The 13,518-nt window shown below is 47.1% G+C and overlaps 1 protein-coding gene across 7 annotated transcripts in view; it reads left to right on the top strand.

Moving 5' to 3' along the window:
• The first annotated feature begins 47 nt into the window (after nucleotides 1-47).
• ZMIZ1 (zinc finger MIZ-type containing 1) overlaps nucleotides 48-13,518 on the top strand; it is a 359,666-nt gene continuing 346,195 nt past the window's right edge. For 6 of the 7 annotated variants that reach the window (XM_040605427.1, XM_040605425.1, XM_040605426.1 and 3 more), the window contains exon 1: nucleotides 774-886. The gene's annotated coding sequence lies outside the window, so the exon portion shown is untranslated. Of the gene's footprint in view, nucleotides 396-773; nucleotides 887-13,518 lie in introns of those variants that run through there. The other variant, XM_040605424.1, reaches the window with a different exon arrangement.

Here is a 13,518-nt window from a genome sequence, read left to right as displayed (position 1 = left end):
ACCCCCGGGGGCGCCCCGCTCCTACCTGGGTGGCGGGAGCGGCGGGCGCTGACAATACCAGCGGCCCCGGGGGTGGCGGCGAGTGCGGGGGGGGGTGCCTAAAGTGCGAGCTACGGAGCGACGGGATATCTTGGCGTCCCTGTGTCATCCCCTGGCCCGCCCGGTAGTTCCATTCATCCATCCCCGTACAAATTCTCCCGTGCAGGCGGCGGCGAAGGAGGCACCGCATGCCTGAGGGTGTACCGGGTCCGGGGTGGTTTTCCCCTATTTAATAATATAAAAATCCAGAAGGGAGGATAGAGATTCTCCTGCTTTCAGTTTCCAGAGTGGAAGTGTTCCCGAGTGCCTGGTATTCAGGAAGACTAAACCGAGAATCCCCGCCTTTAAAATACACTGTAAGACAATATTTGTATTTTAACTCGTATCGAAGATTTTGAACTTTGTGTGATTTGGGGAGCGGAGGGGTGTGTGTGTGATCGGGGGGGGGGGGGGGGGGGGGGGGAGAGGGAAAGGGAGAGGGCGAAGGAAGAACATCCCTGTAGGAGGCAGCTCCCTTTCAGATAGGAATCTGGGACAGATTTTGCCAGCAGCCACAAAGCATGGCCCTTTGGTAATAGAATAGCCAATGTAATTTGACACTTCAACTTGCTGTGCTCTCTGCTAGTTGATTCACTTACTCACCCACTAACATTGAGCTCCTTTTCACTGTCTGCGGGCAAGGGGGGGAAAAGGGGGGGGGGGAGAAGGAAGAAAAGAGGGGGGGGTGTAAACAAAATTATAGATTTAAAAATACCCGAGTAAAGCTGCAAATCAGTTGGGGAGAGAGGATTTTGCCTGCCTTCTTCCTTGTTATTTCGCTGCTGCAAGGCTGCTTTGCAAGCTGTAGGTAAGTTTCGCGTCTATTTGCGCTCTCCGCTCGCACCTCCCCGTTGGCGGCCGGGCAGGGGTTGCGTCTCGGCGGAGCAGAAACAATGGAGCGGCCACGCTGGGGAAATAGGTGTACGGGGGTGTGGGTGTGTGTGTGTGGAAAAAAACCCAAAACACAAAACCTATTTATTCTGCGAGGGCAGAAAATGTGCGGAGACTCCTTAAAGGGGCAGGCTGTCCCCGGCGAGGGCGGGCGGGGAGCCGCGGAGCCGGGCCCGGCGGCGGGGAGGCGGCTCTGGCCGGGAAATGCCCTTCCCGGGCGGGCCGCGGGGGGACCCGGCCCGGGTCTAACTTGTGGCGGGCGGGTCGGAACCGCCGCAAAAACAAAGCGGGGGGGGCTGCGGGGCCGGGGCGGCGGCTGCCCCCGGCCGGGGCGAGCGCCGTCGGGGCGGGCTGGAGCCCCGCGGCGGGGCCGGGGCTGCGGTGGCGGCGCGGGCTGTGCGTGCCCGGCCGCGCGTGTGCTGGGCAGCGGAGACGCGTGGGGGAGCCTGCGGCCGCGCTCCGGGCTGCGGGAAGCTTGCCTGGGTGCGAATTCCTTGTGTCTGGGTTTGGAGAGCCAGTTGGGACCGGGGCCTCGCTCGGCAGGCAGGAGGAAGGAGCAGCCCCCCCCCCCCTCGCTCCCTCTCTCTCCTCCCTCCCTCTCTCTCCTCCCTCCCCCCGGTGCATCTGTCCAGGAAGCCGGCGGGGCGGAGGGGAGGGGGCGCGGGGGCAGAGGGCCGGGGGGGCCCGGGCCGGCCGTCCGCCCGCCGCCTTTGTGCGAGGGGAGCGGGGGAAGCGCTTCCAGGGGCGGCTGGCGGGGCTGCTCGCTGGGAGAGGGGGAATGGCAGTCAGTTAAAAGACACTTCAGGAATGTAAACATAAAAATAGGAGCCATCCAGCCACGCTTTTATTCGCCCCCCCCCCCTCCCCCCCCCCGCCCCGTGCCGCTCGGGATAGCGCCGAGGGCTGGCTCGGTAGCGGGGACGGAGCAAGGCAGCCTAAGGCAGGGGGAGGAAGTTGTTACTATAATGGGGGTTTTAGAGTGTAAACTTCGTTTTGCACGCGTAAAGTTTTATATCGGTGCTACCTCGGAGCCTGCGGTTAGGGGCACCGTGTGTGTGTGTGTGTGCTGGCCACGGGTGTCCCTGCGCCCCCCGCCCCCCAGCTGCAGCCCCCGTTACCGCGCTGCCGCCGTGCCCGGCGGTGGCGGCGTGACCCCCGCATCGCGGCGAAACGGCTTTTGTCTGGGGCTGTCGGGGTCCCGCTGAACACTTGGGGCAGCTGCACAAATGACTACAAATTGCGGCCGTATAGGCGGTTTGTGAGACCCAGGCGAACTTCAGGACCGGCTCTGCATCGCCGGCCGATTGTGCGCCGGGTGTGTATTTTTGTGCTTCAGTTCATAATCTGCAAACGGCTTAATGGCTCTGTAGTGCCAGAGGAATTGGTTTTCTCCATTTACTTCAGCAGGCCTGAGTGAAGCTGGTGTTCTGACTGCTTTTTTCAATGCATTGACATGAGAGAAGAGGATTTAACTTGGCAGCCCGAACAAATGCTCTATCAAAGGTTTCCTAAGAGACAGTAGGAGAGTGGGGGAGATGAATGACCTGGGGTAGTTTTAGGGTGCTACCTATGCCGGCTTTCTTTTAAATATGAGATGGCCATTTAAAGGACTCTGAATAAAACTCCGCACATCAGAAAGGCGAGGGGCTTATAAAATTTAAAAGGGCAAAAGCCCATTAATGCTGTGGCAAAGCTTTGGCTCCCAGCTTTGGTTGAGTAGTTCCAAGTGCCTTGAAGTGCCAAAGCTTTTAAGGAATCTTTAGCAGCAGCTTCTCTCTAGCTGCGGTCTGGACCTTGGCCTTGCGCACTGGGAGGTTAATGGTGCAGCCTCCCCTCCGCAGGCAGGGGAGCGAAGGTGAGGATGGTGGGCACCAGGGCACCCGGGGTAGCCCAGAGGTGAAGCTAAAGCCGGCCAGGGGGAGCAGGTCCTTGCTGGGATGTATGGCTAAGGTTCCCCCTTGCTGGTGGGAACCTGCTCTGGTCACGGTGCCAGGGCAGTAATGTCGCGTGGTGGCAGAACTGGTGCTCAAAAGTATTGCTAGCACCAGCAGGAAAAAGTTTTGCAGAGAAATACAGCAAAACTAAACGCCGCCAACGGTCTTTGGGAGAAGGATCCCTCTAACACGCGTAGTTGGTCTCGGATTCAAACCTCTGCTTCCTCCTCTTGGTTAGGGGAAGGCTGCTGTGGCATCAGTCTGCTCCCGGCGGGGCCTGGTGCAGGTCTGAGAATGCCAGGAGACTCGCTCTGACCTTTTTCTGTTCAAGCTGAGGATGTCGAAACACCAGCCATTAAACAAAAGACACATTGAAAGCGAGATCTGCAATGGAGCACGTGTGACTTTGAGGCTAGTTGAGTGCATTTGGTGACTGTTTTCCTCGGAGTTTGGAGGAGGGGGGGAGGAGAAAGAAAAGGCCACTTATTTTTCAAATGAAGCCATGGAAAACATGACTTGAAATCCTCTAAATATCCCACAGTCAAGGACCTTTCTTCTTTTTATCTTTACTTTTAAAATGTTGTCTTAAAATGTCGTTATTTCTGCTTTTTTTTTACATGCGTATCTCTAATTGCCAAATTACAAGAAGAGTGTTATTTTTTTTCCCCATGGGTGCGAGGAGGACCAGAAATTTTGCAGTATGTCACACATGTAAAAAAAAAAAAAAAAAAAAAAAAAAGTGTCTTTAGCATTATGTTTTAAAGCAATGAAAAATTTCCTGGGATTTAATTGACAGATTGTGATTTTTATCTACTCAAGATAACGCTACCTCAGAAGGTGGCTGATTTAAAGATTATTCTGTAAATTGTAATTTAAATTTACTTTGGGCTTTCAGAATTTAAAAAGAACACCCTCGGGACCAGTTGATAGAGGTATCTAACCTGCCAATGACATTCATGTCAACATGGACAGATGCTTTTATTGTTTACATTGTTTACAGTCCACAATACCTTAAATAAACGTTGATCATGATTAGAAACAATAATTGAGTCTGTGGCAAAGGATCAATGAAAACTTTGTTTCAGGAAAGAAGTGAGTTGCTGTGTATATATACAGAGAGTGTTTTGTGCTGTCTGAGATGAAATAAAACTGGGATCTTAATGTGGCGTACTCTTCTGTTTTTAGGATATTTTAAGAAACCCACGAAAGATAATAGATCAGTTTGTGCAGCATCTGAAAGATTTGTCCTGATCAGCAATTGTTACAAGGGGTGGAAAGGAGAGTAGGCTCTCTAGCATGTTTCCATTCATAACTTTCCTTGGGAGCTGCTTGCCCTTTACCCCAAATCTCTTCCACTTTTATAGGTTCCAAAGGTTTTGCATCCACAAAAAAGCCCAAAACAAACCTAAAAAAAGCCCAACCAAACCCTCACGGATGGGTTATATCACTGATACCATAGTTGGAGACGGTGTTGGCTGTTTTTTAGCAACTTGATGTTTGTACTAGCAGCCTGGAAAGCCTGGATTCTCTCCTGAAAAGGAAGAAAAATAGATCCCAAAAAGAAAACAAAGTTGGAATTCCTTTTGCCTTCCACAGTGTTGTTGATAGTCTTCAGGGCAATGGGGATCCAGCCTGTTTCCAGTTGCACAGGAGGCAGTGTGACTATGAGAAATGGGTGTAGTGGCTGGCCAGGAGCTGTGATGCCTGCCGTGCTGCTCTAACAACGTGGGGGATCAAATGCTGTGGAAGGAGTGAGCAGGGGTTGTTAGGGCTGTACCTGGGAAAGCCTGTTTCTCATAAATAAGTAGGACTGCAGTTAATGCCTGTGGTAACAGATTTGACCACTATGCAATTGGCTGATTTGTTCACTCCTAGTTAGACCAATTTTTGTGAAATCCTATCCTATGTTACAGCTAAGTGGCGAGAATATTGCTGCAGAGCTTAGAGTTGGTTTATGGTTGTTCTTGTCAACTGGCTGTTGTGGGACGAGGAACACGAGCCCTCTTTATCCATTTGGGTTTGTTTTATGGGAAGGCACTGTGAACAGTGCATCCATACTAGACCACCATGGATGGGCACTGGTACACCTCCTGCTTAGATACGGTATATTTTCCTTCTACTGAATTTAGGTGTGTGCGTGCTTTGCTGCTGATGATAAGTTGGGGCTGTCAGTGGTGTTAGAAATCACTTCTGCTTTAAAATGGTGTCTTTGGCTTAAAAACAAAAGGTTTGTAGATTGAAATGTTGCTTTGTCATATTGGTTTATTTTTCCCCCGCTTCTTTTTTCTAAAAGCAAAAAGTTCTTACATAGCAATTTTTGATTTCCTTACTTTCATTGGGTTTCACATGATCATTAGCATTCAGCTTGGTTAATGTTAGAATATTTTAAAGGTGATATAGACTGCAAGGGGAATGTCCAGGCAATGGGTTGTAATGGATCTCCACAGCTTGACTGTTGGAGGCAGTAGTGTATTATGAGAATAGGGGATGGTTTTGCACTTGTTACGTGTTTATTTTTGGTTCTAATAGTTTAAGATACACTGAAGTCTACATTGCCTGCAAAGATGAGGTTTTCCAGCTTTGGTACAGTGCCTCTGCCCTTCCCTTTATGGAGCAGGGCAAATTTGTATGGTTATTATGTATTTAGTAGAGAAAAATAAAGTTTTTCTTGGATGGAAAGTGATTTTGTCTGCCTAATTTCTCCTGTAAGTGTCAACAGAAATTAAGTTACTCCGTAGGGATGACTCATTCTTAAAAGAACCTGCCCTTCTGAAAGCCCACATAGATGATCATTTTATCAAGGCTACCTATAGCTTCCATCAGTTACTCATGCTTTTTTAGACCTGTAGTGGAGAATAGAAGTAACTCATACCCCATCTTGAATCCTGGAACAGCCAAACACAATCACTTCCAATGGGGAAGGGGCGATGGTTGACGCTTCTCAAAATAAGGCTCAAGGTCTGATGAAGTATCTAAGCTGGAAAACAGACTTTTGTCCTTGCCACAGGTAATAAAACCCAGCTCGATTTATTGAATTCTGTCTAGTGTATTAATATTGAGGTAGTAGCATACAAGTTATCACGTTAACATTCCATTAAGATAAATGTGGGAAGTGTATCCCTTGGTTGGTAATCCGACGTTTGTTTTGACTCTGCAGAACAGCTTTGAATTGATTCCCAAAGCGAAGCAGGAAGGCTTTTGGCTCAATACAGGGGCCAGGGAGGAAAAGAAATCAGTCAAAACTCGTTAATATACACAGTGCTACAAACCTGTGGAAATTTCACACAGCTGTGGATTTGGATTGCCTCTACTGCTCATTGTTTCCATAATGAGTGTGTTACTAGGTGATTTTTTTTGTTTGTTTGTTTTTCCTGACTTAATATTTGTATGTCAGTAGATGGTGGAGAGCTGATTTATAGAAGCGATATCCTCGTGCTACGACATCCTCCATCAGTCCTGTGAGACCTACCCAGGCGATGCTCGGGCTGCATGATCCATACGTACTAGTGTTGTCCTTTCCCTGTAGAGCCATAGTCCAGTCTCTTGGCAGTCAGTGTTGCCCGCGAGCACAGAGGGACTGTGGTTACTGGAAGCCTTTTCTTGCCAGAGAAGAGCAGCGCCACTGTGGGTTTAACTTTGGAAAGGGGAACAACTCTAACCTCTGGGTAACACACGTGCTGTCAAAGGTAGCATGAAAACAAAAGCCACAGACTTTGGTTTTGGTTTTGCGTGATGCAGGTTGATTGTTGTCTTTATTTGGTCTTCCTCAAATCTTCCTTGTTCTGATGGTCTGAACTCTTTGGCCACGGGTAAACTCTTCTGGTGACTTATTTTGTAGTCAGCTTGGTCAGGACAGCATTAACTAGAGGGTACTAACTGGTTGGTCTAACGCACAAATGTGGATAAACTGCCCCATTCATCTTGCAGCTCTTTGTACCTGTGAAGTATCACTTTTTGTCTTTGCTAATTAGGTAAAAACATGTATGTTTGAGGAGTAAGAGAAAAAGCAGTATGTTGACAACAAGTTTGTGTTGTCTTTTGGATATGTATGCATTTTATTAAAAAAAAAAAAAAATCCTTTGAGACCTTAGGGCTGCAATGACTGACCAGCTGACAAAGCCAATGGTGTCAGTCCCTGAGATTTCTAGATAGTTTCGTAACTCATCAGAAGGGTTTATTTATTGGGGCTGCAGTGGCATAGTTATATGACAGAATAGTGGGGGCTTCAATTGGCCATTTAGTAGCAAAAACAGTTCCCTTGATGAGCGTCTGCTTATTTCTTGGCTGTATTCCTGATTCCCTCTGCAAACAGCAGAGCCTTTTAGGCTGCTCTGAAATACACACCTCCTGTATCTCCATCAGTAGATTCTGAAGTGCAGGTTTCTCTTCCTCTCTTGTTTTTGAGCACCCATTCCAAAACCAGATGAACGGATTGAATACAGGCTTACTGTGTAAATAAGGGCTTTGTGGGATGGGGGAGCGGGACAAGGTAATGCTGAGGCTGACTTAATGCTGGGCAGCCAGTGCCTGAAAAGGTTTGAAATTGGACTTCTGGAAATTGCCTGGTCTTGCACTGACGCTGGGAGGGGGGGTTTCCCTAGTCTGATCATGGTTTCTCCTTTGCCGAAGGAGTTTTTTGCAAACTTTGCAAAGTGTTTTTACAACTTCTCTTTTGCGTGTCTCTGAAGTCTCCCTTCCCCTGGGCTGTTCTTTTGGGCATGGTTGTTGTCTAGCAGCCACCTGGTAGATGGGTATCCTCCAGCTCAAAGGTTGCCATCTGCTTTTGGTTATTTTAGAGGTGCGAGAGCGTGTTAAGGAGGTGAAAAACCCCACAAACCAACACCACAAAATTGTTGAGTGACAGTGGGGAAAGGCTCATGTCTTCTGTTGCGGGACCCCCACCCCTCCAACTACGGCTACTTTTGCAAGGAAGCAAGAGAAGCTCGCCAACCTGCCGTCCCGCTGCCTCCGGACCTGATTTGCGCAGGACTTCTGTTCGTGCAGCCAGAGCGTGGGATGCCCCCATAGATGGTTTGAAAGTAAGAAATACCTTACGTAACATTGCTTCAACATAAACAGTAGCCTTCCTTAGCATTGCACGTATCTGGTAAGATTTTGGCTGTTGTAAATGGCAAAAGAAGGTGCCATATAAACAGGAAAATTTTCTTAGAGTGTTTTTGCTTAAAATACATTGCAGAAATACAAGTTCCTGCAGCTAGGGTGGTTTGATGACAAGCACTGTCAGTCTTTAATTTTAAAACGTGAATGTATTCGTAGGTCAACAGAAGACCCATTTGGTTACACCCCACCCCCCCCCCAAAAAAAAAAAAAAAAAGCATGGGAGAAAATGAGAAAAACTTTAAAAAGCGGTTTTAGAGACTTTGTTGACATTGAATTCTCAGAAGAGCCATTTGTTTATATATCTATCTATATACGACAGAGAGAGGGGTTTATTATCCCACAGGTTTGCAGGGGGAGAGGAAGAATGATGTGGTTGTCAGGCAGTCTACCCAATCTCTTGGTGTCCTTGTAAATTCCGTGTTTGTTTAATGCTCTTACAACCCTTTTCCCAGCAGTGGGATCACAGAAGTTAACTTGTTTACAGCTGGTATACAGCTTACGTTGGCCTCCCTTACAGCAACCCAGTGCTTTCCCCCAAGCCTTTTCAAAGAAAGCTTTTCATCCCTCCTCCACTTAGCACAGGTTGATGCACTTTACATTTGATTAAACAGGTTTTTTTTAAGACTGGAATGCTTGTTCTAAAAAGACTCCAGGCCAGTGAACTGTCGTTCTGCACATGCTCTTGGCATCCTGATTATCTGTGTGTTGTTTGCCATCCTTTGAGTGCTTTACAAAGCCGTGAAGTCCTGCCTTGCCACTGAGATACAGGTATTCTCTCATATTTCATAGAACGCTGAGTTGCAGTGGGCACACATGTGCAAATGCAGTTCCGTGACTGAAAACGTGGACTGAACGTGTGTTGTGTTACCGAGGCTGTTTATCTGTTGGTGTTCATCCTGTTCACAAGTCCCTTCTTTCTTGCTGCTGCGATATCTGCTGCAATATGTCTCACCTGGCAAGACCTAAAGCAGCTCTAAGGCCTTCTTAAAGAAATCTGTTTCAGGAACTGTACTTCAGTCTTCTCTTGTCCTCCTCTTAAGTATGAGGTTTCTCCCAAAACGTACATTGCTCTCTTAAAAAGTATTGGGTTGCAGTCCAGCTGGAGTTCGATACCATTAGACACGGGAGCCTACTAGCTTTCCAGCTGAATGCATAGCTTTGGCTTTCGGCACTGTAAAAATCTTGACATCTCACACATTAAAATCATAACAGTATTACATAAGGAGAAGTTATTTTGGGTCACTAGCGGAGCCTTCTGAGGCTTGGTTAAAGCAGCCGTGTGAATTCGAACGCTTGGGCTCACGTCCCCTTCCTGCAGCTCTGAGGGTGTGAGGGTGCAGGTGGCGGGTCCATCCCGGTCACCTGCCCTCAGCTCTGCTTGGGCTGCGGTGCCGGCTCTGAACCCGCTCCTGCCGCAGCGGCTGGCACGGCTGGGGGCACCCCTCGGCGGGGGAGGCTCAGCCTTGCCCAGCGTCAGCTTTTACCCCTTCCTGGCTGCTTTAGGGTGGGACTGGAAGGAGAAACTGGAGGGCTCTGCTCTGACCCGGCTGCTCTGTGCTCTGCGGCAGCTCTGTTGGCAGTGGGGGGACAGGAGTTGTGTGGGAAGGTGGATACTCAGAAGGGCTTGAAAATCTGGATAAACAGAAGTCCCACCTCTGCAGGCAGCACCTGCTTGTTTATGTGTAACTCGGGAGTCACTGTTCCAGTTGGTTGTGTTATTCTTTACCAAAGGACAAGTAAAATTGTGACAGCGGCTGTTGGTGACCAGCAAGAGACAGTGTGCAGAATAAATCTAGGGGGAACCCTTGAAATGTTTGTTAATAACAAGTACTTAATCCTGGTGTTTAACAAAGCTATATAGCTTGCACATGAAAGGTGCCATACTCAGACTTGTCTGAGCGGTGTAAATGCTTCCCTTCAAGACCAAACCTTGCATACCAAGTGATGCTCGGCTGTGAGTTACAATAAGGGGAAGGCCGTTCAGACCTTGTTTATACTCCAGAAGCAATTGATGACAGGATGCAAGATAAATATTTTAAAACATTCCCCTGAAATTGCCCTGTCCTCCCCCTCCATCTGTGTGGAAGGGAGGGCAGAGGTGGTGGGCACTGCTGCCGGTGGCCCTTGCTGGAGCAGCGTGGGTTGAGGGAGCAGAAGGGTTCCCCCGAGGTGCAGCCCAGGCGGTGCTGGGCGCTGCACGGGCTGGGGCGAAGCGGTGGCTCTTTCTGCACAGGCTTTGCAAAGGGCAGTGCTGTGGGTAGTTAGCAGTTCGGACCCTTTGTTGATGAAAATGTGTTCCGAAAAATATTTGCAATCATTTTTGTTCTACCTGTATTCGTGGTAGGTTGTTCTTTGTAATGGGTTGACAGGTGCCTGGGGGGTGTGTGGTCCGCAGAGCAGTGGAGGAGGAGGTGGCAGGGGCTGCTGGAGGGTTCAGAGCCTGGGTTTGACGAATTGGTTGGGGGAAGCAGATAAGCGCCATAAGTTCAGGACTGTGCTTGTCTTCTCCTAAAGCAAAATATCAAGGTCGTTTTGTCTCTAAATAAATTAATACTAATTTTAAAAAAAGGCATTTGGGGTTCATCTGGTGAAGTGTCTTTTGTTAATTTTTTGATGTGTTGAGCGCCTGTTTAGAACACTTTGGCATGTTTCCTCTTAGCTAACCCAGAGGATAACCTCTCCCACTGAGCGGTGGTTAGGACGCTAGGTTTAGCGCGCTGTTTTGTAACCTTTGGATATCTGACTTCAACTCGGCTTGGCTGTGGTGGATCCTCGCGTGCCCTTGTGCAACACTGGCTTGGTACACCTGATACAGCTTTGCACCTATTTGCCCTATAGCTGGGAGCGTTAGCCATGTGCAGGTAAACATACTAATGAGCTGAAACGAGGAGTAAAGTAGACGACAGTCAGGCTGCTATTGTGCGGTGCCCGGGCTCTGCCATGGTGACTAAGACGCCGTGATAGTTTCCTTATTGGCCACCATCTGTCCGCTCCTCGCCAGCGCCTCTTGGCTGGCGCTCAGCCTTGGGGAGCGGGGACCAGCGCCGGCTCTGTGCAGCGCCTGGCACTGGGGCTCTGGGGTGAGGAAGGAGGAGAGGATGGTGCATAGTAGGTTTCTGGTCACAGTTGCATGATAAGTTCTGTAATTAGGTTTGCTTAATCACTTCAAAAAATAAAAATTCTGAGACAGCGTTTTCACTGTATCCTGAAAGGTTTTGCATCCTCAATGCGTGTGTAAATTATTTATTCAATGCATGAACTTTTTGCAGAACCTTTTGTGAAAGAAAGCTTATACCGGTGCCTATTTTTAGAATATCAGTGTTTTGAAAATTTCCACAAAACTTCTAATGTTTCTGACAGTTCTGTGGTGTCATACGATTTGAAATTCAGATTTAAAACTTTGAATTTGGTCACCCAGGAAGAAACAGCATGTCAGTGTGTAGCTTGGTCCTTTGTCTGAAATTGCAGCTATGGCCCTCAATGCCTCTTTCTCAATAAAGAGAAATGTAAATCAAGAATACTTGTAACGTTGCCAGCATCTTGTCCTATCAATATCCCAGTGTATTGAATCATAAAATGAAGAAACATAGCGCATATTTCCTGTCATATGAAAGACATATTTTAAAGTACATCTTTGCTCTATTCGTGCTCCTCTGTGTTCATGAATTTCTGCTTCATTTTGCTGTAGAAACCAGTAGCCAACTTTACCTGATAAACTGCTTATAGAAGAAACAAAAGATTGAGGAGTCAAGCTACCCTTTTCACTATTACACCTGACTGCAGGATAATTTGTAGGAAATGAAAGATGAATGCGCACACACTAACCTCTCTTAAAGATTGCCTGGCTTCTTTGTTTAACAAGGATAAAAGCCCCAAAAGAAACACTGAAGAGGCAGGAATTCTCTGGCAGTTGATCTATTTGTGTTGTTAACGTAGAATATTTTTAGCCAGAGATACGAAAATACATGGTTTAGTGTCCAAAGAGACTGTTGTTTCCATTTATTTTAAAACCCTGGATGGGAAACAAGATGTTAGACCTATTATAATGCAACCCAGTAATTAACATATGTTGGCCTGCCTCTGCCAGGGATTTCCTATGAGTAATGCAAGTTGCACAAGTAGAGGAGTCAGGTTGTTTGTCAGTGAAGCGCCATACCTACACGCATGAGTGATCAGATCCTAAAGACATCGTCTGAGGATAGGATGTGAATCTGTTTGAATCTAAGAGCAATTATGTTTAAATGTCCTCTCAGCTGTGGTCGGGTTTGGGGGGGGGGGGCAGGGGGAAGGTTTTCCTGCCCTGTTGCCAGTAAAATACTCTCTTGTCCAGTATTAGAGAAAAATGGGGTAATGATTGATGAAGGAAGTTTCAAATTTTTGGTTATGGGGGTTTTGTGTGTGGTGGTTGTGGGTGTGTGTTTGTTGTTTGATGGGTGTGAGGCTTTATTTGTTGGGGGTTTGTTTTGGGTTTTTGTTTGTTTGTTGTTGTTTTTTTAATTCCCCAATTTCCGGAGTGACTGGAATGAGGGATCTCAGGATGCTTTCAAGAATAAGGATCCTCTCTCTGTGTCTCTGAAACCTCTGTGCATTGCAGTCACATCAGGTGAGTGCCAGGTAGCTGGATTCAACTCTCCCATTCAGACGGACCTTTCAGAGTAGAGTGACTTAGTTAAACGGAAATGTTCTCTCCCTGCTCGAAGCTAACATACACGAATCATATACTGCTTGTACTCTCTGTAGGTACGCTACTTCCACCCAAATATACGCATTCTGCAGTTACATGTAGGAAGGCAGTCAGGGGGTAGAGTAAAAGCTGAAATAAAAATATTGTTGTAAAAACATAGGTAGGTTCAGCATTTGTACAGTGGGTTTATTTTTTTTTACCCTAATGAAGTGTATATGACCAGTTCAGACCTATTTTCCTGGTAAATGTTATGGGAAAGCAAATGCTATATTGTGGATTTAAGTGACTGAAATGCATCCTCAGAATAGTTTGAAGGTCATATGTTCTTGAACTCTGAAATGTGCTCCAATTAGTGTTCTATTTCAAAGCAGATTTTGTTTCTTAACCTGAAAGCAGGCTGTTGCACACTGACTGATGGTTTAACGTGGGCTCACAATTAGTGACTGCTCACTTCTGCGTGCTTCTCTCAATGTGACGCCGTCACCTTGGCTGAAGGGACTGGAACACAGAAAGATAATAGCATTAATCAATATCTGTATACATTGCAAATATTTATAGCTTCCAAACGCCAGAGGTTCTTTGGTACTTTATCACGACAGAGTAAAATGTATCATCGTTTTTTCCACTTAAAATATGAACTACAAGTTAAATACATAACTCTTAACACTATCTGTGCAGCTATTAAATAAAGCTTGACTATGACAATGATGGCCTTCAGGCTACCTTTTGTTTGTAAATTCATAATTGCTGTTTTTTGCCTTGAGTACCATTTTTAAGCTGTGTGGTGTAGATGGTGTCAGAGGAGAGAAC

Source organism: Falco naumanni, chromosome 9, assembly GCF_017639655.2.
Source record: "Falco naumanni isolate bFalNau1 chromosome 9, bFalNau1.pat, whole genome shotgun sequence".
Classification (NCBI taxonomy): Eukaryota; Metazoa; Chordata; class Aves; order Falconiformes; family Falconidae; genus Falco; species Falco naumanni.
Note: the sequence above shows the minus strand (reverse complement) of the source record. Positions and strands in the feature narration are given on the sequence as shown.